The 22,409-nt window shown below is 50.3% G+C and overlaps 1 long non-coding RNA gene across 1 annotated transcript; it reads right to left on the bottom strand.

The window, feature by feature from the left end:
- Window positions 1–13,301: 13,301 nt before the first annotated feature.
- Window positions 13,302–18,768, bottom strand: LOC135180357 (uncharacterized). Its single transcript, XR_010304408.1, has 3 exons — window positions 18,665–18,768; window positions 14,686–14,805; window positions 13,302–13,751 (listed from the first exon to the last, which is right to left on the bottom strand). It is a non-coding gene; the product is annotated as an uncharacterized LOC135180357 (long non-coding RNA).
- Window positions 18,769–22,409: the final 3,641 nt, after the last annotated feature.

Below are 22,409 nucleotides of genomic sequence, written 5' to 3'. Positions count from 1 at the left end.
CCAATCAACTACACCACGGCACTAAGTGCCTCATCCAGGCTTTGCTTCAACACCTCCAGGGATGGCAACTCCACCACCTCCCTGGGCAGCCCATTCCAATGCCAATCACTCTCTCTGCCAACAACTTCCTCCTAACATCCAGCCTAGTGCCTGGTAGCTCAGGAAAATGGCCTCTCCCTCCATCTCTGCTGAAACAAAGAGCAAAGACACAAAAGCCCACCCACTGTGGAAGAGCAGAGCCTTTCTGGGGTGCAGTCAGCACACTCCTGTGCGTATGTACCCTGTCTGCCCACAGAGCCAAGGGGCACAGAGGGACTCTGCCAACCCAGCAGGAGCGTTTTGGGAAGCAAAAGGCAAGTGGAAGGAGCAGAAGGAGGTTTAGAAGATGATCCCTCTGGTCGAGGTGCCCTGGCAACACAGGAAGGGGGGGGAGGGTCCCCAGACAGCCCCCTGCCAACAAGGGCTCCTGTCTGGGAGATGAATGAGGCACTGCTGAAACCCTGGCAACAGTTATTTAAATGGAAGCTGCAACCCTCTTTGCTGGGAGTGGGGAGAGTGGCACTGACATCTGCCTTTTGGGGGGGCCCCTGGCTGTTTACAGCCTGAGCATTGCTTGTGGTGGGCTGTGAGTGTTGCTACACCCACCTTAAAGTACCAGGAGACTTGCCCAGCCTCACCACCTTGAGACAAGGCCAAGCTCAGCTCCTTGTTTTTTTTCTAGGCTAAGAAAGCTCTTCCTCCCAGGCACAAAGAATATTTCACTCCAGGCTGCAAGCAGAATTATTTTGGGGGGAGGTGGCTGGGTTGCTGCTACCTCTGGGATGGTTTGGTTATCTTCCCATCTCCTGAACCCTCAGCTGTCACATCTGGCTCCTCATCACATCCAGACTAGGACCACATCCACCCTGAAGAAGTAGATTGTGTCTCCCGAAGCCAAGGCAAAGCAACACCACCTCCAAATCACATCCAAACAGCTCTCCAGGAATGAAAAATCAGTTTTCTTAGATCTGTCTCCTCTGGAAAATATTGCCTGGCTGGTCTGTCCACACGACACTGGTGGTGCCTGTGTGCACATCCCTTGACACGGCTCTGAGTAGCTGTAAAACCTCCTCTGAACACTTCCCTGAGGCAGAGCCCGGGGATGGCTCAGGCAGCTGCAGTTCTCCAAGGCACAGTGCTCTCAATGCAGCCCAGTTTAGGGGTCAGAGGGTCAGCAGGGTGGTCAGAGTGGAGGGTGGGTGGGAGTGCGTCAAGGTGCCCACAGTTGCTGCTGAGATCAGGGTCAGGCATGGGGACAGGCATGGGGAAGGGCTCCCTGCAGCACTGGGTGCAGTGCTGTAGAAAAGAGTGAGACACTGTTCTGTGCAGGGCCTTACAGCAGGCAGGTCCTGGGGGAAACACAGCTGCCATCTCCAGCCATCCTCCATGCCTCTGGTGCCCCAGCACCCCTGTGTGCCCTGCATTAGCACTAACCATGCCAGGAACAGGCAGGAGTGGTGCCCCACTGAGGGTGATTAGGGGACTGGAGCACTGCCTGATGAGGAGAGGCTGAGGGAGCTGGGGATATGCAGCCTGAGGAAGAGGGGGCTCAGGGCAGAGCTCATTGCTGAAGGGAGGCTGTAGCCAGGTGAGGTTGGTCTCTTCTGCCAGGCAAGCAGCAACAGAACAAGGGGACACAGCCTCAAGTGCTCCAGGCCCCTCACCAGTTTCCTCACCCTTCTCTGGACACCTTCCAGCACCTCAACATCTCTCTTGAATTGAGGAGCCCAGAACTGGACACAGCACTCAAGCTGTGGCCTGAGCAGTGCTGAGTACAGTGGTAGAAGAACCTCCCTTGTCCTGCTGGCCACATTCTTCCTGATCCAGGCCAGGATGCCATTGGCTCTCTTGGCCCCCTGGGCACTGCTGCCTCATCTTCAGCTACTCTCTCCCAGCACCCCCAGGTCCCTCTCTGCCTGGCTGCTCTCAGCCACTCTGTCCCCAGCCTGTAGCACTGCTTGGGGTTGTTGTGGCCAAAATGTAGACCCCTGCACTTGGCCTTGTTAAATCTCATGCCTGGGAGAAGAGCCCAACCCCCAGCTGACTACAACCTCCCTTCAGGTAGTTGTAGACATTTGCTGTCATTTGCCCCCAAGAAAAGCCCCCAGCTCCCCAGGCTGGCAGCCTCTCCTCAGTGTTTTTATCACAGGCAAATTCATGCAGTGACCTCCACCGTGAAACACACAGCACATGCCTGGAGTCTGGTTTGCATCTGCCGTGGGATCCTGTTACATTCAGAACAACCCCTGTCAACGCTGAATCTGTAACAATCAATAAAGGAGGGAAGGTTGGTTTGTTCCTTGGCAGGTTTTTTTAATGTTTTCTCCTTCCTAATGGTGTTATTTTGCTACTCCCAAGTTTTTGCAAGTTCTTTTCTTGCCCCTCCTCCCCTTCTTGTTTTCTTTCAGGACAAGCTGTCATCTTTTCACATCTCTTCACCAGGCCCTTCCAAATGTAAAACTGTAAATTGCAGGATTGTGCAAAGAGCACTAATAGCATTTGCATAAAAATTGGTTGCAAAGAGCAATTAGCACTTCATTAATAATCAATGAAGGGCCAATTTACACATTGCCCAAAAGCAAATTGTAAATTCAATTTTGTCTATAATTGAGCATTTGGTGCTGGGCAACTCTACAATGGTGCCAGAAGAGACTGGCACAGCAGTTTTGGAGTCAAACCTCTTGTGAGTCCAGGTTTCAAGTGATTCCCCAACATAGCTCCTCTGGAGGCCAAGCCAGCACCTCCTTCACAAAGGAAGACACTCCAGGAGGCACATTTGCTTCAGAGAAAACACACAAATGTCTGCCTGCTGCTGCCAGCCTTGCTGGGATACAAACAGATTGCCAAGAGCCTCCGTGCCCTGCTCAGGGGGCAGAGGTCTTGGCGCTGCCCAAACACACTTTGCAGCTGTGCTGTGGAAGAAAAGGAGATGCACAAAGGACAGCAGAGGAAAGATAGCATCACCTCGGTGCTTTAGCCCTGACTGTCCTTCCAATGCAGGATGAACTCATGCTCTACAAGTGACAGCAGAGCTATTTCCTTTGCCTCTAGGTAAAGGTCCAATTTAAGCCTCCTGGGTTAAGTATTCCTACTAAGCCAGTTCATCCAATCTCCCCTTTGGCACCTCCAGCTGTGCATGACCTTTCTGGGATATCCCAAACTTGTATGCAGCCAAAAGGGGTCAGAAAAAACAAACAGCACCGTTTGAGCACTTTGATTCACATCAGCCTGGCCGGGAGGAGGAAGTTGTTGAGCATGAGAGTGGTGAGAGGCTGGAATGGGTTGCCCAGGGAGGTGGTTGAGGCCCCATGGCTGGAGGTGTTTAAGGCCAGGCTGTCTGAGGCTGTGTGCAGCCTGCTGTAGGGTAGGGTAGGGTGTCCCTGCCCATGGCAGGAGGGTTGGAATTGGCTGATCCTTGTGGTCCCTTCCAACCCTGACTGATTCTATGATTCTATGATATCTGCAGAGGGTATGTAATGGTGTTACAGGCACTCTAGAGAAGGGATGGGCAGGGCAGGCCTGCTGCTGTTTCCTCTTTCCAAAAGTCAGCAGGAGTTGGGTGCTTAATCCTTCCTGGACTGGAAAAAAGACAGACTCAGAGAATCATAGAATCAACCAGGTTGGAAGAGACCTCCAAGATCATCCAGCCCAACCTATCGCCCAGCCCTGTACAATCAACTAGATCATAGAATCAGGTTGTAAGAGACCTCCAAGCTCATCCACTCCAACCTAGCACCCAGCCCATGCCGGTCAACCAGACCATGGCACTAAGTGCCTCATCCAGGCTTTTCTTGCCCACCTCCAGGGACGGTGACTCCACCACCTCCCTTATGATTTCAGTCTGGCTGCAAGGTGCTGATTTGGCTATTAAGTGACACATCCCCCAGGCTTCTCCCCTAGCCGAACAGCAGCATCCATTAAACCAGGACAGCTTTAACCACAGCAACAACTTTACAAGCTCCAAATTCTTCACTGTCTCATCCTCCACTTAAAAGGCACAGCCAGCTCTGTTTCATGAGCAGAGCCTGACTCTAAACCACTTGACATCTGAGGTTTTCTTATCACGCTCGGCGTGGATCTCATGCATCTGGTGAAAAGCAAGACGATCATTTAGCAGGGGTTGGTGGCTTTATCTCTTTCCCATAATAATTTGAATATTATTACAATGGCACCTTTCATCTGGGGATATACATGCACTTTACATATGTTACATTAATTTTACTCATGAGCCAGGGAAGCACTCTTTATCCCTATTGTGCAGATGAGGAAATGGAAGCGCAGAGATGATATGCTGCTTGCCCAGTATCACACAGGAAGTCTCTGACAGAGCCAGGAATAGAAATCACATCTCCCATGTCTTATGCAGAAGAATATCTTTATGTCCCTGCCCAGTAACTGAGCCCTTAATCCAGACTAAGACACCCACACAGGACTCACTTTGCTAAGAGAGGCACAGACACCCAGCAAAGGCAGTGCCTCGTGCTGGGAGGAGACTTGCCCCATCCAAAATTTCCAGAAGGTTGGAAGTGCCCTCTGCAAGCAGCGGCTCCAAGGGACTGAAGGGGAGGGAGGCCAGTGTGGGGAGCACTTCCATATAATCATAGAATCACCCAGGTTAGAAGAGACCTCCAAGATCATCCAGGCCAACCTAGCACCCAGCCCTGACCAATCAACCAGACCATGGCACTAAGTGCCCCAGACAGGCTTTGCTTCAACACCTCCAGGGATGGCGATTTCCTGGGCAGCCCATTCCAATGCAAATCACTCTCTCTGACAACAACTTCCTCCTAACATCCAGCCTAGACCTCCCCTGGCATGTCTCGAGACTGTGTCCCCTTCTTCTGTTGCTGCTTGCCTGGCAGAAGAGCCCAACCCCACCTGGCTACAGCCTCCCTTCAGGGAGTTGTAGACAGCAATGAGGTCTGCCCTGAGCCTCCTCTTCTGCAGGCTGCACACCCCCAGCTCCCTCAGCCTCTCCTCACAGGGCTGTGCTCCAGGCCCCTCACCAGCTTTGTTGCCCTTCTCTGGACACCTTCCAGTACCTCAACATCTCTCTTGAATTGAGGAGCCCAGAACTGGACACAGCACTCAAGCTGTGGCCTGAGCAGTGCTGAGTACAGGGGCAGAAGAACCTCCCTTGTCCTGTTGGCCACACTGCTCCTGATCCAGGCCAGGATGCCATTTGCTCTGCTGGCCACCTGGGCACACTGCTGGCTCATGTTCAGTTACTATCTACCACTTCTCCCAGTTCCTCTCTGTCTGGCTACTCTCAGCCACTCTGTCCCAAGCCTATCCCAGTTTGGGATTGTTGTGGCCAAAGAATCATTGAATGTTGCCTCTCTTAGAAGGAGGAAAGAAAAGAATCACAGAATCAACCAGGTTGGAAGAGATCTCCAAGATCACCCATGTGCTAGTTTGAAGCAAGCTGGAATGTTTTGGTAGAAGAACTAGATAACGGGCAGTGAAATGAAAACAATTGATGTCAACTTCTCTCACAGTCTCGCTGAGAGCTCTGGGAAGAAGAAGAAAACTTTCTCCATTTTGTTTCTCTCTCTTGCTTTTGCCTTAGACCTGGTCACATCTCATTAACCCTGCTCCTACTAACCCTGCTCCCTAACCTTTTGGCTGCACCTCTTTTCTTCCTGAGGACTGGGGTAAGGTTGAGAGGGCCGGGGGGAGGTGTTGGGGTGGTTTGAGAGCCCCTCCTGGGGACTCAGGTTTCTGGGAGGGGAGTTGTGCTTTTGTATTGTTTATCCTTTGTATATTTCTGTATATAATTGTATATAACTGTATATATTGTAAATAGCTGCTTGTAAATTCTGCTAGCTGTAAATAAATTGCTTCATCTATATTCCCAAGGTCCGTCTGAGTTAGCTGGGGCAAATTCAAAAGTGTGGGGGGGTGGGGTAACCCCCAAACCATCACAACCCAGTCCAACCTATCACCCAGCCCTACCCAAGCAACCAGACCATGGCACCAAGTGCCTCATCCAGTCTTCTCTTGAACACCTCCAGGGACAGTGATTCCACCACCGCCCTGGGCAGCCCATTCCAGTGCCAATCACTCTCTCTCTGAAGAACTTCTTCCTCAGTGTAGAACGCTGCACTTTGGAATGGGTGGGGATTTTTTTTCAGTTTCCATCTGAAGTGGATGTTATTAGTTGGTGTAAGCAGATGCTCGACATGGGATGCCCAGGACTTCTCAGCTTTCATCCTGCAGCATCCCCGCTCCCTTTTTTCTCCTGCCTGTTCAATCCACCTTTACCAAGAGATTGAATTTACAATGGACTCGAACACATTTAAATCCATTTATTGCAAAATTACTTTTCAATAATTACATCACTGTGCCGACTCTGTTGCATAATGAAATTAGCATGAGAGATATTAGAAGGAATATAAAATCATAAGAAATATTGAAATACCTCTTTCCCCGTCTGCCTTCGCGCAGCCCATAGCTTAACTGGAAAACGAGCGCTGCTCCTGGATGGGATTTAAATGCATCAAGTGTAATTTTATAATGTCTTTTATATAAATTAATTATAATGGTTATTGCTGCTTTACATTATTAGATTGAAATTTGCCTCCACTTTGGTGCACGGAAAGAAAGCTGCACCCATTTTGCTTGCAAATGTCACAGAATCAACCAGGTTGGAAAGGGACCTCCAAGATCATCCAGGCCAAGCTAGCACTCAGCCCTAGTCAATCAACCAGACCATGGCACTAAGTGCCTCATCCAGGCTATTCATAGAATCATAGAATCGAGCAGGTTGATACTCCAGTCCAGCCTAGCACCCAGCCCCGGCCAATCAACCAGATCATGACACCAAGTGCTTCATCCAGTCACCTCTTGAACACCTCCAGGAACAGTGACTCCACCACCTCCCTGGGCAGCCCATTCCAATGCCAATCACTCTCTCTGACAACAGCTTCCTCTTAACATCCAGCCTAAACCTCCCCTGGCAGAACTTGACACTCTGTCCCCTTCTTCTGTTGCTGGTTGCCTGGCAGAAGAGACCAACCCCACCTGGTTACAGCCTCCCACACTGATGCCACAAATACCTCTGAAGTTAAAAACTTTGGGCTGATGTTGGCATTGCAGTGCCCACCGTGGCTCCCAAACCCACAACTACAACCTCATGGAGAGGTGCTGGGACCTTCAAGGAGATCTTTGTCTGCAATTGGACATTGTGCCCTTTTCCCAAGCTTGCTCTTCTGCATCACCTCTGCAGCAACACTAGAGATGCCCAGGATGGTTTAAGCAATCATAGAATCAACCAGGTTGGAAGAGACCACCAAGATCATCCAGTCCAAACTAGAACCCAGCCCTAGCCAGTCAACTAGACCATGGCACTAAATGCCAGTGCTAAGAGGGAGATTCATTTTGCATAGCTCCGCTTCTACATGTGTAGCTGTGGTTTTTCTCTTCCCAGTACAAGAAGAGAACAGTAGAGGAGAGAAGTCAGTAAGGCACTGGGTAGTTAACTAACCACTTGCTACACTGGACTAACCACAGTTGTGCAAAGCAAAGAGAAGACACAGTGATATGCTTTTACTGCCTCTTAATCCTCAATAGAAGTCTACTGATATTTAATTTGTGACATTATCTGCACATTGAATTAATCCAGAAAGTAAAAGGCTAATGAGTTATGGAAAGTAGCACATGGCTTAATTGTAACAACAAGAGCCTGCTGGCCTCCCTTTGGTCAGGAGAGCCTGGTCAGAAAGAAGATTTTGCATGCACCAGTACACACCAGATGGGAGCAGAGCAGCAAACTAAACCATGCAGGCTCAAAGACTGCTCTCTTCAATACCTGAGGTTTTCTTTCTGTACTTTCCCCCGTACTCAGCACTGCTCAGGCCACACCTTGAGTGCTGTGTCCAGTTCTGGGCTCCTCAATTCAAGAGAGATGTTGAGGTGCTGGAAGGTGTCCAGAGAAGGGCAACAAAGCTGGTGAGGGGCCTGGAGCAGAGCCCTGTGAGGAGAGGCTGGGGGAGCTGGGGGTGTGCAGCCTGCAGAAGAGAAGGCTCAGGGCAGAGCTCATTGCTGTCTGCAACTACCTGAAGGGAGGCTGTAGCCAGGTGGGGTTGGGCTCTTCTGCCAGGCAAGCAGCAACAGAACAAGGGGACAGAGTCTCAAGTTGTGCCGGGGTAGGTCGAGGCTGGATGTTAGGAGGAAGTTGTTGGCAGAGAGAGTGATTGGCATTGGAATGGGCTGCCCAGGGAGGTGGTGGAGTCACTGTCCCTGGAGGTGTTGAAGTCAAGCCTGGATGAGGCACTTAGTGCCATGGTCTGGTTGACTGGATAGGGCTGGATGCTAGGTTGGCCTGGATGATCTTGGAGGTCTCTTCCAACCTGGTTGATTCTATGATTCTTTTTATTCCCCCCATGCTTCTCACGAAACACAACATTCTTTAAGCCTAGCACAGAAAAGTTGGGGCCAACCCCAATCAGCAATTCTTTGCCCTGAAAATAACTGTGCCATTTCTTCACAGAACACCAGCAGGTCTTCAAGGACAACTGAAGAACTTCAAGAATCAAAAGGACAATAGATATTTTCAGTGTGTGATGCTACCAGTCCTTGGCAAGAGCTGCTGTTTTCTCCAGTGTCCTCAAACCCTTAGAATCACAGAATCATAGAATCAACTAGGTTGGAAGAGAGTGCCAAGATCAGCCAGTCCAACCTATCCCCCAGCCCTATCCAGTCAACTAGACCATGGCACTAAGTGCAGCACTTAATACAGCTCTTACTCTGTATAGGATCTCAGCCTTGGTCTGCTTCCATAGTAGTAAGAATGTGGACCCCAAAGCCTGGCTTTGAAGAAGGAACAAGCATAAACCTTTCCTCTTCCTCAAGCCCTCTTTCTCAACCAGTTTTGCAGGTAAATATCTCTCCATCATTTCATAGAATCAACCAGGTTGGAAGAGACCTCCAAGATCATCCAGTCCAACCTATCCCCCGGCCCTAGCCAGTCAACCAGATCATGGCACTAACTGCCCCATCCAGTCTTCTCTTGAACAGTCCCAGTGATGGTGACTCCACCACCTCCCTGGGCAGCCCATTCCAATGTCAATCACTTTTTCTGTGAAGAACTTCCTCCTAACATCCAGCCTAGACTTCCCCTGACACAACTTGAGACTGTGTCCCCTTGTTCTATTGCTGGTTGTCTGGCAGAAGAGCCCAACCCCACCTGGCTACAGCCTCCCTTCAGGTAGTTGTAGACAGCAATGAGGTCTGCCTGAGCCTCCTCTTCTCCAGGTCAAACATGTCTATTTTCATTCCAGAGCAGTCCCAGCTTCCAGCCAAAACCACTGAGCACTATCACATTTCTGCCTCTGCACACCCCTGGTTTGGGACCAAATCATCTGAAGGAAGAGGTACAATCAGTAACAAGGCTGATAGACATCATGGAGGAGGAACTGCAGAGGACCAACCCTTCACCTCCCCACACCAGTTTCTGGTGAGGTGACTGTTGGCATCACTGCTTCCCACCTGCTCAGTTGTAATTTCAGAGCATTTAAAGCTCTTCCTAAAGCTTTTAATGGAAATACAAACCAGGGAGACCCTCAGCTTCTACAAGGCCTTGTAGATCATTCCACTTCCTCAAATCCCTGTGTGGCAGAAATCCTGTTATGTTGTTGGTGGCAAAAGTTGGTCTTCTCCTCTGAATCTGAGCTAGTCAAGAGAAACAAACATGTAAAGTGGCACATGCAGCAAAGCCAACCCCAACACCTCCTCTGCCCTGTTCAGCTCTGCTGCTGGGCAAGCCAGACCAGCACATCCTATATTTCTTTTCCCATTGCTACTCTCCCCAGCTCCTGAAACAAAAGCAAGATAGAGCTGTGAAAAGGGTTGGAGCCCTTCACCTCAGAGAGAGCCAGGCCAGGGGGTCAGAAGCTTGGGAGTTAGCACCCTTTAATAAGAAAAGTGAGTAAATCTAAAGAGCACTTAATTTATTGATGAAGTAAGAAAGACTGTTTAACGTGAGAAACATAAGCAAGATCAATAGCAGAGAGCACAAATAACTAAAGCTATTGACACATAAGTATTTTAAGCCTAATTGCAGGCATATGCACTTTCTAAGGGTATCTCACCTTCTAATAGCACCCTCGAGATGATGGGGTTAATTGATGCAGCTGTTTACTCCTGGCTCACGTGGTCCAGATTGGGATTCCCTGGAGGATGTTATTAAACTAAAGTGTTTAATGAAGTGCTAAAGAGTCGAGTTTCTAATATTCCTCCCTTGAAGAGGAATTGGAGTAAACTTTTCCAGGTGGAAGCTGCAGCTCAGCTTTGGAGGGAATCAACCTGATGTCCCTCACAGGTTAAGCCTGGTGGTGCACAGGGGAAAGATTTGACTGCCTCTATTTGTTACACTGAGGGTGTGGTGATACTCTATATATTTCCCCCTCCCATATCACAAGTAGAAGAGGAAACCTACAAAAAGCTCCATCCTAACCCCATTGTTGGACAAGGAATCCCAGCAGTATGTATAGGAATCCAAGGAGGGAGGTCTAGGCTGGATGGTAGGAGGAATTTGTTAGCAGAGAGAGTGATTGGCATTGGAATGGGCTGCCCAGGGAGGTGGTGGAGTCATCATCCCTGGAGGTGTAGAAGAGGAGGCTGGATGGGACACTTAGTGCCATGGTTTAGTTAATTAGAAGGGTCAGGTGCTAGGTTGGACTGGGTGATCCTAGAGGTCTCTTCCAACCTGGTTGATTCTGTGAATCATAGAACCATAGAATCAACCAGGTTGGAAGAGACCTCCAAGATCATCCAGTCCAACCTATCACCCAGCCCTATCCAGTCAACCAGACCATGGCACTAAGTGCCTCATCCAGGCTTTTCTTGAACACCCCCAGGGACGGTGCCTCCACCACCTCCCTGGGCAGCCCATTCCAATGTCAATCACTCTCTCTGTGAAGAACTTCTTCTAACATCCAGCCTATACCTACCCTGGCACAACTTGAGACTGTGTCCCCTTGTTCTATTGCTGGTTGCCTGGGAGAAGAGGCCAACCCCCACCTGGCTACAATGCCCCTTCAGGTAGTTGTAGACAGTAATAAGATCACCCCTGAGCCTCCTCTTCTCCAGGCTAAACAACCCCAGCTCCCTCAACCTCTCCTCATAGGATTTGTGCTTCAGGCCCCTCACCAGCTTTGTTGCCCTTCTCTGGACATGTTCCAGCACCTCAACATCTTTCTTGAAATGAGAGGCCCAGAACTGGACACAGGTCTGAGCAGAGAAAGTGATGACAGAGACTGAATCTCTGCAACCTCCCACCATCACCTAGAACCTGCCTGGAGACTGCTTGGAGTCTCCTTTCTCAAGGTCCAGCTGTCCTGCCTGCAATCTCCCCCCCTGATTCTCATGCTCAGCAAGACTTGAAATCGCTGTGAAGAAGAAATTGCTGTCTCCATTTGGCTTTTCCAGCCTGAGAGGGCACACAGACAAGAAATCTAATGAGGGCAGGGATGTCTCTAGAGTGAGTGGCATAGGGCTGACCTGCTCAGGTTCAACAAGAGGGGCAGTGCCCTGATCAGGGCTTTCAAGGACCACCAATGGACTAAGTTGCAATCTACAGAGCCTTTAAAACCATCCTCTCCCTCCACAAGGGCCTCCCTGCTGCAACTTGAGATTTTCTTTCCTTTTAAAATTAATTAGTTTGAAGCCATTTTACAAAAGCCTTTCTGCAGGATAGCTCTTCCCTGTGAAAATGCTCCTTCTGCTGCCTTCATCCTCATGGCACCTCCCTTGAGAGGGGCAGAGGGATGGTGGGATGGCAGCATTATGCTTGTAGCCCAGATAATGTTACTAACAGTACTGAAAAGGCTCCCAGAAACAAGAGTGCTGGCTGGCACATCCAGCACACTGTTGGGAGTGTGTTAACTGCATTGGTGGTTTCCATGTGTTGCCTACAGACTCCAGAGAGACCCCTCAGGGGTTGGGGAAGGTAAATGAGAGAAGCTGGCTTGCTGGCAGTCAGCACAGATTTTAAGCACAGGGAAGGGTCTGCATATGCCCTGTGAAAACCTGGGGGTCCTGGGAATCCAAAAAGGCTAAACCCACAGGCAAAGAGGCTTTGGGACAGTGTCTTCTGCTTCTCTCCCACTTGTCACCAGGAACAGGAATGGAAAGAGGTTGTGTCTTCTACAGTTGGTTGTATCTTCTGCATAATCAACTCTGACACATAACTGTGTCTCTTCCCTTCCCTGCTCATGTCTGTGACCCCTGTGGCTTTGGGAATGTGGGTCTGGAAGAGGGTAGAGCTTTCTGCCACAGCAGCCTGGCTGTACTCAAGCTTCCTTAGCTCCTGGCTCTGCACTGTGCTGGTCAGACACTTCTAGGCAAATCTGGGGAGGGACAAGGGAATGTGTGCTAGTTTGAGCCTGGCTGGGATATTTTAGTGAGAGGAATTAGATTACAGGCTGTGAAAAGGAAACAGTGGTGGTCTGCTGCACTCATAGGCTTGCTGAGATGGATAACAAGAAGAACATAAACATAGATAACAGAGTAGTTGCTCTCTCTGGCTGCCTGCACTTCTCTAACTTGCTGCTTAACTAATCCATCTGCTTCCTAACCCCCCTGGCTGATTCTCCAAACTCACCTTGAATGTAAGGCAAAGACTGGGATAAGGTAGAGGGGTGGAAAGGTGGTTGGGAGCCCCTGCTGGGGATTCTGCTTTCTGAGAGGGCTGTTGTGTTTCTGTATTACCTTTTTAACTGGTATATTGCTGTCTATAGCTGTACAGATTGTGAATATCTGTTTGTGTCAAGCTGTAAATACAGCTTAATTCTTTAACTTCCAGATCAGATGAGTCTAGTCTGGGTGATTTTCACAAGAGTGTGGAGGGGCAGGCAACACTCAGAGCACCACAGAATAAGATGAAAACAGTGAAAACCCAAAAGGATGAAGAGCTCACTGGGTGCTGAGGGACGTGCTTGCAGGCTCCGCACCTAGCAAAGATGCATATCAGAGGGGCAAAGAGAGAAGAAAGGGGCCCTGTCCAGTGTTTTCCTACCTGCTCCCCAGGTGTTCCCTCACCTTTCAGTAAATCTCTCCAACACAAGGACTCCCCCAGCTTCCTTCTCTCACACAAGGGAGTTGTGCCTTCCTGGTTTTATTCTGCCCATGATATTTCTGCCCTCTGTGCCCTCCACTCTCCTGCCTTGTGTGCCTTTAGCCAGCTGTGCTCTCCAACTCTCTTCCCTCTGTTAAGGAGGGGTTTGAATCTGGGTTAGGAGTGAATTGTAATGAGGCTGATGTAAAAATAATCATTAAATAGTTTATTAATTACACAAAGAAAACTTCCCCAAACTTACTTACAACTAATACAGACAGATTCTATGATGGGGTTGGTAAAACTGTTCTGCAGAATGTATGGAGTCAAATTAAATGACTTGGGAAAAACCTTTAGAAAGGTTTCTAAGTGGAGAGCCTTGCAGCACAAACTGCTGCTGAAAGGTCGAGCACACACACATTTACAAAGTTGAGTAAAGAGAGTTCAGCTACTCACTGGTCAAAAGCCTCAATATTTGCTCTCCAAAAGCATAAGCAGGAAAATAGATCTAGTGACAGCTAGGTGGTAGACTTCAGGTGGTAATGATGCAATGTGGCTGTGCTGCTTGGTCAGTCCAGATCGAGCACGCTGCCTGAGAGGGCCCACAGGCACCAGAGAGGGCTTCTGTGGCAGTCATCGGGTGGTCAGCAGCCACCTGCGCAAAGCAGGGTCCAGGCTTGCAGGCTGGAGCAGTCCAATTGAGTGCTGTGTATAGCAAGGAGTACAGCACTCTGGTTTTGCTGCCAGTGGACATTGAGATGCTTGAGCATGTCCAGAGAAGGGCAACGAGGCTGGGGAGAGGCCTTGAGCACAGCCCTACGAGGAGAGGCTGAGTGAACTGGGATTGGTTAGCCTGGAGAAGAGGAGGCTCAGGGGAGACCTCATTGCTGTCTACAACTACCTGAGGGGTGGTTGTGGCCAGGAGGAGGTTGCTCTCTTCTCTCAGGTGGCCAGCGCCAGAACGAGAGGACACAGCCTCAGGCTGTGCCAGGGGAAATTTAGGCTGGAGGTGAGGAGAAAGTTCTTCCCTGAGAGAGTCATTGGACACTGGAATGGGCTGCCCGGGGAGGTGGTGGAGTCGCCGTCCCTGGGGCAGTTCAAGGCAGGATTGGACGTGGCACTTGGTGCCATGGTCTGTCCTTGAGCTCTGTGGTAAAGGGTTGGACTTGATGATCTGTGAGGTCTCTTCCAACCTTGGTGATACTGTGACGAGACCAGCAGATCCTGGTTCAGGGAATCATCATCATAGAATCAACCAGGTTGGAAGAGACCTTCAAGATCATCCAGTCCAACCTATCCCCCAGCCCTAGCCAGTCGACTAGACCATGGCACTAAGTGCCTAATGGGAACGGTCTTGCAGTAACTTTCCACCCAATCAAGTGAGCAACAACTGCCCCTCCAAACCCACAGGATGGCTCTTTTCTGCTAGCTCCAAGCACCGTGAAGGCAGCTTTAGCTAAGCTGTTTGGTTTCACAAATGCAGCTGGGCCAGTGTGTAGCCAGATACTGAAGCTCTGCTGATATGTGCTAGCTCATTAAATGACAGTAATTTAATTGCTTGCAACTGTCCATCCATCCCCTGAACTCACTGCAGTCTGGGGCAGGGTTGTCTCTCATCCTCACAGCCTTCCCAGGTCTTCAGCAGAGCAGGAGCCACAGCAGCAGGAGGGGCAGAGCACATCCCCCAGGCCCAGGATGGTAAAAATCAGCTGTGGTGCAGAAAAGAAAAGAGGAAAAACAAAATGAATGCAGCCAAAAGGCCACCAGAGAAAACCACAGGGTTGGAAGGGTCCACAAGGATCATCCAGTTCCAACCAGGGACACCCTACCCTAGATCAGGTTGGCCAGAGCCTCATCCAGCCTGGCCTTAAACACCTTAAGCCAGAGACAGCAGAAAAATATGCTGCCCTGATGTCAGTTTGCTCAAGAGTATTTCTTGCCCTCTCACACCTCTTGCTTGCTCTCCTAACAGATATTTCGGGAAGAACTGTTCTCCCTCTTCCACTGCTGTCTTTCTCTGCCCTTTCCCTGTCTTGCTAACTCTGTCTCTGCCTCTCTGATGCCAACTCAGACAATCCCTCTGATTCTGATAGAAAATTCATTAGTCTTTGGGTTTGGTTTTCTTTTCTCCCTCCCCCTTCCCCATTTTCCCAGTCAGCTTCGCGCCTGATCTGTCAGCCTCTTCCATCCTGATTATCTGGAGACGCCAATTTCAAAGAGACATCTTAATAGTGATGTCAACGAATTAATTAGATGTGTTAATGAGCTAAAAGCAACCCAAATTAAATTAATGCAGTAATAAGCACAGACAGCAAAATTAGCTCCAATTTCTGTAAATGATTCTGAACTGTACACAACATCTCATCCTGCTAGAACATTACCATCCCCCAAAGCTAATCAAGAACTCCAGTGCAATTAACTGCTTAATTACAAAACACACACACAGCTCATAGATCCAGCAGCAGGAGGGGTGCACTGGGCTGCCGAGCGAGCGGGGAAATGCTCTGCAACAAATGCTGAGCCCTGGCCCTGCACCAGAGGCTGCACACACACCCCCCCCACACCACATCCCCCCAGCCCCCCCAAAAGCACCCTCCAGGCTCCTAAAACACGGTGACCAGGAGCAGGGGTAGGAAGAGGGTGGCTGCCTGGCCTCTCTGGGAGCATCCCACATGCCAAGTCCAGCCACGGGACAACCAGCAGCACGGCCAGGGATGCCCAGCACGGCCCCACCAGCAGCAGAGATGTGCCCATCATCTCATGGTGTTTATTGTGTTTATCAGACTGGGGGCTGCATGGAAAAGCCTAATTGTCCAGCTCTGCTCACCTCCCTCGGGGATGAGTGGGAAGCCACTAATAGCTTTGCAGAGCTGCTCAGGTATCTGATTAGCTCTAATTGCAGCTGGGAAGACAGAGAGAAGGAGTGGGATAGTACTGCAGATGGAGGGATAGGGAAGAGGATGGTGGAAAGGGGAAGAAAGAAGGGGTTAGGGGGGATGGATGGAAACCCTTGGGATGGGGTGAGAGCACGCATGAAGAAGGAAAGGCCAACAGACAAATGATGGATGAAAAAAGAAGGGGGGGGGGGGAGGAAAAAGCAGGCAAACAAAGAACAGGAGCCAGAAACAAAGGGAAGAAAGCTGAGACAAAGAGGGCTGCACACTGCCAGGCCCCGTGGAGCAGCCGGGGCAGGAGAGCTTTTAGAGACCAAGAGCGGGTCCCAGCCAGGTCCCATCGCAGCCCCACAGAGTGTGCTGGGGTTGGTGGGAAGTGTAGCCTCCTCACCGCGGGCTGACACTATCGATTTGGGGGTGGAGGAGTCGTTAGTCCGCTTAGCAAACGAGCAATATTTGCAACAAGGATGAGGACGGAGATGCGCTGTGACAAACAGCATCTCTGGGCTTCTCCTTTCCCCCTCTCCCCTTTCTTTCTTTCCTTCCCTCCCCCCCCCCCCCTCTTTTCCATGCCTTTTATTGCAATTAGTTCAGTCTGTTAATAAGCAAAGGATATTTTTAGTTAATTTCAGTTCCAGTTAATTGATTCAAAAGCGAAACCCAGCAACTGCGTTAATTGATCCATGCATCTTATGTCGCAGCGGCGAGGTAGTCTCCGGGCAGCTGCCATCACTGGGGCTCAGAACAGCATGGGAAGGATGCAGAGTTAAGGGGGACAGCAGAGCCCCCCGCCAAGAGGATGGGGGGGTGAGAAGCACTGCCACAGCTGTGCCACTTGCCCCTCGGTGCAGAAAGCTGCAGGGCAATGGCCTTTGCACGCCTGGCATGGGAAGTGTGCCAGCCCCGTGCAAGCTGGCATTTGCGCACTGCAGCAGAAATGCTCTTGCCAGGCAGCTCGGTGAACAGGGTGCCCTGGCTGGCTCTATGGAGTTGGGTGTCCATCCTGGCATGTTGTCTCTGATGGGCATAGTGGGGAATGCTGTTTATGGAGAGAGTGCTACTCAGGTCACTTCCCATCCCCCTTGCGCTCTCCAGCTCCCCGAGCTGTCTTGGCAAGGATGCTGGAGGGTGCATCCCTGCCCAGGGATTTTAGCTGCCACTTCTAAGCTGTTTCCATCAGTTTGTCTAATCCCCTTTTCCTCCTGTGGCAGCAAGTTCCCAAAGTTCACTACCTGCCGTGTCCAGAAGTGCTTTCTTTTATCTACCTCAAACTTAATCTCTCACTGTTTTCAGTCGAGTGCCCCTTATTCTTCTATTACAGGATTTGGTGAATGGCCGTGCTGCATCCAGTTTATCCCCCGCCTTCAGGATTCCCTAACCCTCAGCCAAATCCCTCCTCAGCCTCTCCTGCTTCTGCCTGGCAGGCAGCATCCTTCCCTACACACGTTGTGTGTCTGCATCCTGTCACAATGGACTGACTGGTCCTTCTTTTTCGCTGGGGGACAGGATCTCCTTACCTGCTGGCTTAACACAAAGGGCTCCTGTCCCTACACTGCTGCTGTTCCCAAGCTGAAGAGGCTCATGGCCACGAGGAGCAAACACTTAGCAGTACTTTGGAATGCTTTGTTTGATTCATAGAATCAACCAGGTTGGAAGAGACCTCCAAGATCAGCCAGCCCAACCTAGCAGCCAGCCCTATCCAGTCAACCAGACCATGGCACTAAGTGCCTCAGCCAGGCTTTTCTTGAACACCTCCAGGGACAGTGCCTCCACCACCTCCCTGGGCAGTCCATTCCAATGCCAATCACTCTCTCTGACAACAACTTCCTCCTAACATCCAGCCTATACTTCCCCCAGCACAACTTGAGACTCTGTTCCCTTGTTCTGTTGATGGTTGTCTGGGAGAAGAGACCAACCCCTACCTGGCTACAGCCTCCCTTCAGGTAGTTGTAGACAGCAATGAGCTCTGCCCTGAGCCTCCTCTTCTGCAGGCTGCACACCCCCAGCTCCCTCAGCCTCTCCTCATAGGGTTTGTGTTCCAGGCCCTTCACCAGCTTCATCACCCTTCTCTGGACACGTTCCAGGACCTCAACATCTCTCCTGAACTGAGGAGCCCATCAAGAAGAACACCCAAGTCTTGATCTATACAATCAGGTTTGAGACAAGATGCAAACTGTGACAGTGATAAATGGCTTTCTCTGCACCCTTTCAAGAAGAAAAGGGCAAGTCCACAGGAGCAGACCATAGTCAGGAGGCAGCTCAGCATCTCCTGGCACTTAGTGCCATGGTCTAGTTGACTGGGTAGGGCTGGGTGCTAGGTTGGACTGGATGAGCTTGGAGGTCTCTTCCAACCTGGCAGATTCTGTTCTATCTCCTAAAGTATGCAATGTCCATCTCACATATGAGTGTTCCATGAGAGCTCCCTCTAAGCAGGCAACATTTTCCTGGCAGGTCCATGGCATCAGAAAGGAGTCAAAATGCAAAGCAACCCATCTTGAAGGCTACAACAGAGGCTTTCTAAACATGGATGGCTTAAGGCATGCAGAAACATGGTCAGTAAGGTACAAACAGTTCATGGTCATAAAGGCTAATCCTACCTAACCGGGGGGCCACCAGGCCCCCCGGCCTTTAGATCCCCTCCACCATTCACCCAGTGTGCACCATGGGCACTCACCAGTGATGCCAGGAGGAGGATCCCTCTGCCCAGTTGGGCAAGCTTAGGGCTGCTGCCTTTCCTGGGGTCGATTAAAAAGGGGAGTGGGCAGGGAGGGCAAAGTGGTCACACCTGGGGTAGGAGGAGATTCCAACAGAGCCCAGGTGCTCTGGGTTTGGGGAGGAAAACAGGGGAAATGGGGGGTGGAGCAGGGAAGGGGAGGGAAGGGGGGATGGTGCTGAAAGAAAGAGAGGATAGAGATAGAGATGAAACGAGAAAGATGGGGGAAAAGGAAAGAGGTGGAGTGGAAAGGAGGAAGATGGGGGGCAAGGGGAAGATGGAGAGGAAAGGAAGGAGATGGAAAGAAAGGGAGGAAGATGGGAGAAAAGAGATGGAGAGGAAAGGAGAGAGATGGAAAGAAAGGGAGGAAGATGGGAGAAAACAGGAGATGGAGAGGAAAGGAGAGAGATGGAAAGAAAAGGGAGAAGATGGAGAGAAATAAGAGATGGAGAGGAAAGGAGGGAGGTGGGAGAGAAGTGAGATAAAAAAAAAAAAACCAAGAGAGAGAACTGGACTGTGGTGTTTGCACTGAAATCAGCCTTTTGGTGGCCAAGCCTTTGTCATTTCTGCTCAGAGCAGTAACCAGACATCTTCACCGGCTCACTATATTGGCTGAAGAAGAGCAAGCCACACCTAAGAGGGAAAAATGAGGAAATAGAGAGGAAAACAAAGAAATAAAAATGAAAATAAACTTCATATAGATATATATACATATACAGAAAGCATGAGGTCCTTCAGAAGTTCTCCATGGGACAGCAATGGGCTCTTGTGGCCAAGAGGGCCAATGCCATCCTCGGGTGCATCAAGAAAAGTGCAGCCAGTAGGTCTGGGGAGGTTCTTCTCCCCCTCTACTCTGCCCTGGTGAGACCACACCTGCAGTACTGTGTCCAGTTTTGGGCTCCCCAATTCAAGAGAGACAGGGACCTGCTGGAGAGAGTCCAGTGGAGAGCCAGGGGAACGAGTAGGGCTCTTGAGCATCTTCCCTATGAGGAGAAACTGGATGGAGAGCCCTGGGGCCGTTTGGTCTGGAGAAGAGAAGGTTGAGAGGTGAGATGCTCAATGTGTACAAATACCTGAGGGGTGGGTGGCAAGTGGAGGGTGGCAAGCTCTTTTGGGTGGTGCATAGTAATAAGACATGGAGCAATGGCTACAAACTGGAATATAGAAGGTTTCACCTCAACATGAGGAGAAACTTCTTTACAGTGAGGGTGACAGAGCACTGGAACAGGCTGTCCAGAGAGGTTGTGGAGGAAAAGTGAGGAGACTTTCAAACCCCACTTGGATGTGTTCCTTGGTGGACTACCCTGGGTGATCTTGCTTTTGGCAGGGAGGGTTGGACTCAATGATCTCTGCAGGTCTCTTTTAGCCTCTTAACATTCTGTGATTCTGTGAAGAGCTCTGCTCCTGGAGCCATGCACCAACCTCCTTCAGCTCAGTGGCCCAAAGTGACCCACAAACTTCATTCCACAGGGACACCTCTCTGCTCCTGTACCTTCATTTCTTTCTCTGACTGCCACGGTGGGACATACTGGCACAACTATACACACAGCCCTGTGAGAAGAAACCCAAAAGTTGTTTGTTTCCCATTGATGAGGAGATAAAAAGTCAGGATCAAAATGGCACATAACTAAACATGCTCTGACAATTTTGTGCCTAGCCACTTCCTTCCTGCTCACATGTGGATTTTACCAATAGGAGTTACATTTTAAGACAGATAATGCACTTCTGCTGGGATGTTAAGGATGATGTTTCAGTCTCTGAAGGCTGCACACCACAGCAATGAGAACTGGTGAGAGAGAGACAAACAAGTTGCTTGGTCTTTGCACCTGAAGTATAACTAAGGACCTATTTAATGAGAGAACCCAATCAAAATCAGACTTTTCAGCAAGTGTATGCCTAATAGTAAGCCTCTGTGTCAGAAATACGTAGCTCATTGTGATGCACCTTCCTCTCTTCCCAGCTTTTTAAGTGAGATATTACCATGCACTGGAACAGGCTGCCCAGGGGTGTTGTGGAGTTTCCCTCTCTGGAGATATTCAAGACCCACATTCATTCCTGTGTGATCTGGTCTAGGTGATCCTGCTCTGTCAGGGTGCATGGACTAGATCACAAGGTCACAGGATCAAGGTCACAGGATGTTAGGGGTTGGAAGGGACCCAAAGAGATCATTGAGTCCAGCCCCACTGCCAGAGCAGGGCCATACAATCTAGCTCAGGTCACACAGGAACACATCCAGACAGGACTGGAAAGGCTCCAGAGAAGGAGACTCCACAACCTCTCTGGGCAGCCTGTGCCAGTGCTCTGGGACCCTTACAGGAAAGAAGTTCCCCCTTGTGTTGAGGTGGAGCCTCCTGTGCTGCAGCTTCTATCCATTGCTCCTTGTCCTATCCCAGGGAGCAGTGAGCAGAGCCTGTCCCCTCACTCCTGGCAGCCCTCAGGTACTTATAAACATTTATCAAATCCCCTCTCAGTCTTCTCTTCTCCAGCCTAAACAGCCCCAGGTCCCTCAGCCTCTCCTCACCAGGCAGTGCTCCAATCCCCTCATCATCCTTGTAGCCCTCTGCAGGACCCTCTCTAGCAGATCCCTGTCCCTCTTAAACTGAGGAGCCCAAAACTGAACGTGGTACTCAAGATTAGGTCTCACCAGGGCAGAGTAGAGGGACAGAACCTCCCTTGATCTGCTGGACACACTCTTCTTAATGCACCCCAGGGTCCTATTGGCTCTTTTGAGGTCCCTTCCAGCCCCTAACATTCTGTGACTCTGTGGTGCACAATCCACACAGAGAAACTGACAGATGCAAAGTTCACAGAACCACAGGAAACCTTCAGGTTGGAAAAGACCCTCAGGATCCCCAGGTGCACTCTACAGGCTTCACCCCTAAGTCAGACAAGGAGAGTCATAGAATCAACCAGGTTGGAAGAGACCTCCAAGATCATCCAGGCCAATCTAGCACCCAGCCCTATCCAGTCAACCAGACCATGGCACTAAGTGCCTCACCCAGGCTTGGCTTCAACACCTCCAGGGATGGCAGCTCCACCACCTCCCTGGGCAGCCCATTCCAATGCCAATCACTCTCTCTGCCAACAACTTCCTCCTAACATCCAGCCTCGACCTGCCCTGACACAACTCGAGACTGTGTCCCCTTGTTCTATGGCTGGTTGCCTAGATGAGCCCAACCCCACCTGGCTACAGCCTCCCTTCAGGGAGTTGTAGGCAGCAATGAGCTCTGCCCTGAGCCTCCTCTTCTGCAGGCTGCACACCCCCAGCTCCCTCAGCCTCTCCTCACAGGGAGAGGAGCTGAGCTTCCTCGCTGGATTTTGCTCTGGAAGCCCTCAGCATCCCTCAGGCCCAAGGTGCAGGTCCCAGCAGCTCAGCCAGCACTTGGCTGAGGCTAATCCTTCCCTTGTCAGCAGCGAGGGGGACAGTTTGCTTTCAGTGCTGGTTGGGAAGGGACAGGCTGCTCTTCAATAATGCTGCAAATTACCCAGGCTTTAAAATGCTGCTCCTTAATTTGTCAGCAGATTTTTGAATAATTTACAGAGGGCTTGGCAGGTTGCTGTGATCTATGGTGTAATAGGCAGGTGGAATGCTTTGGAAACAGAACTTAATACTTTCCAGGAGAAAAAAAAAAAGAAAATAATTGTGTCAAAACAAGCCTTAATCACTGAGGTTTACCTCTTCCTCAACATGCAGGAGTTTGCAAAC

Source organism: Pogoniulus pusillus, chromosome 13 (assembly GCF_015220805.1).
Source record: "Pogoniulus pusillus isolate bPogPus1 chromosome 13, bPogPus1.pri, whole genome shotgun sequence".
NCBI classification, from domain to species: domain Eukaryota; kingdom Metazoa; phylum Chordata; class Aves; order Piciformes; family Lybiidae; genus Pogoniulus; species Pogoniulus pusillus.
Note: the sequence above shows the minus strand (reverse complement) of the source record. Positions and strands in the feature narration are given on the sequence as shown.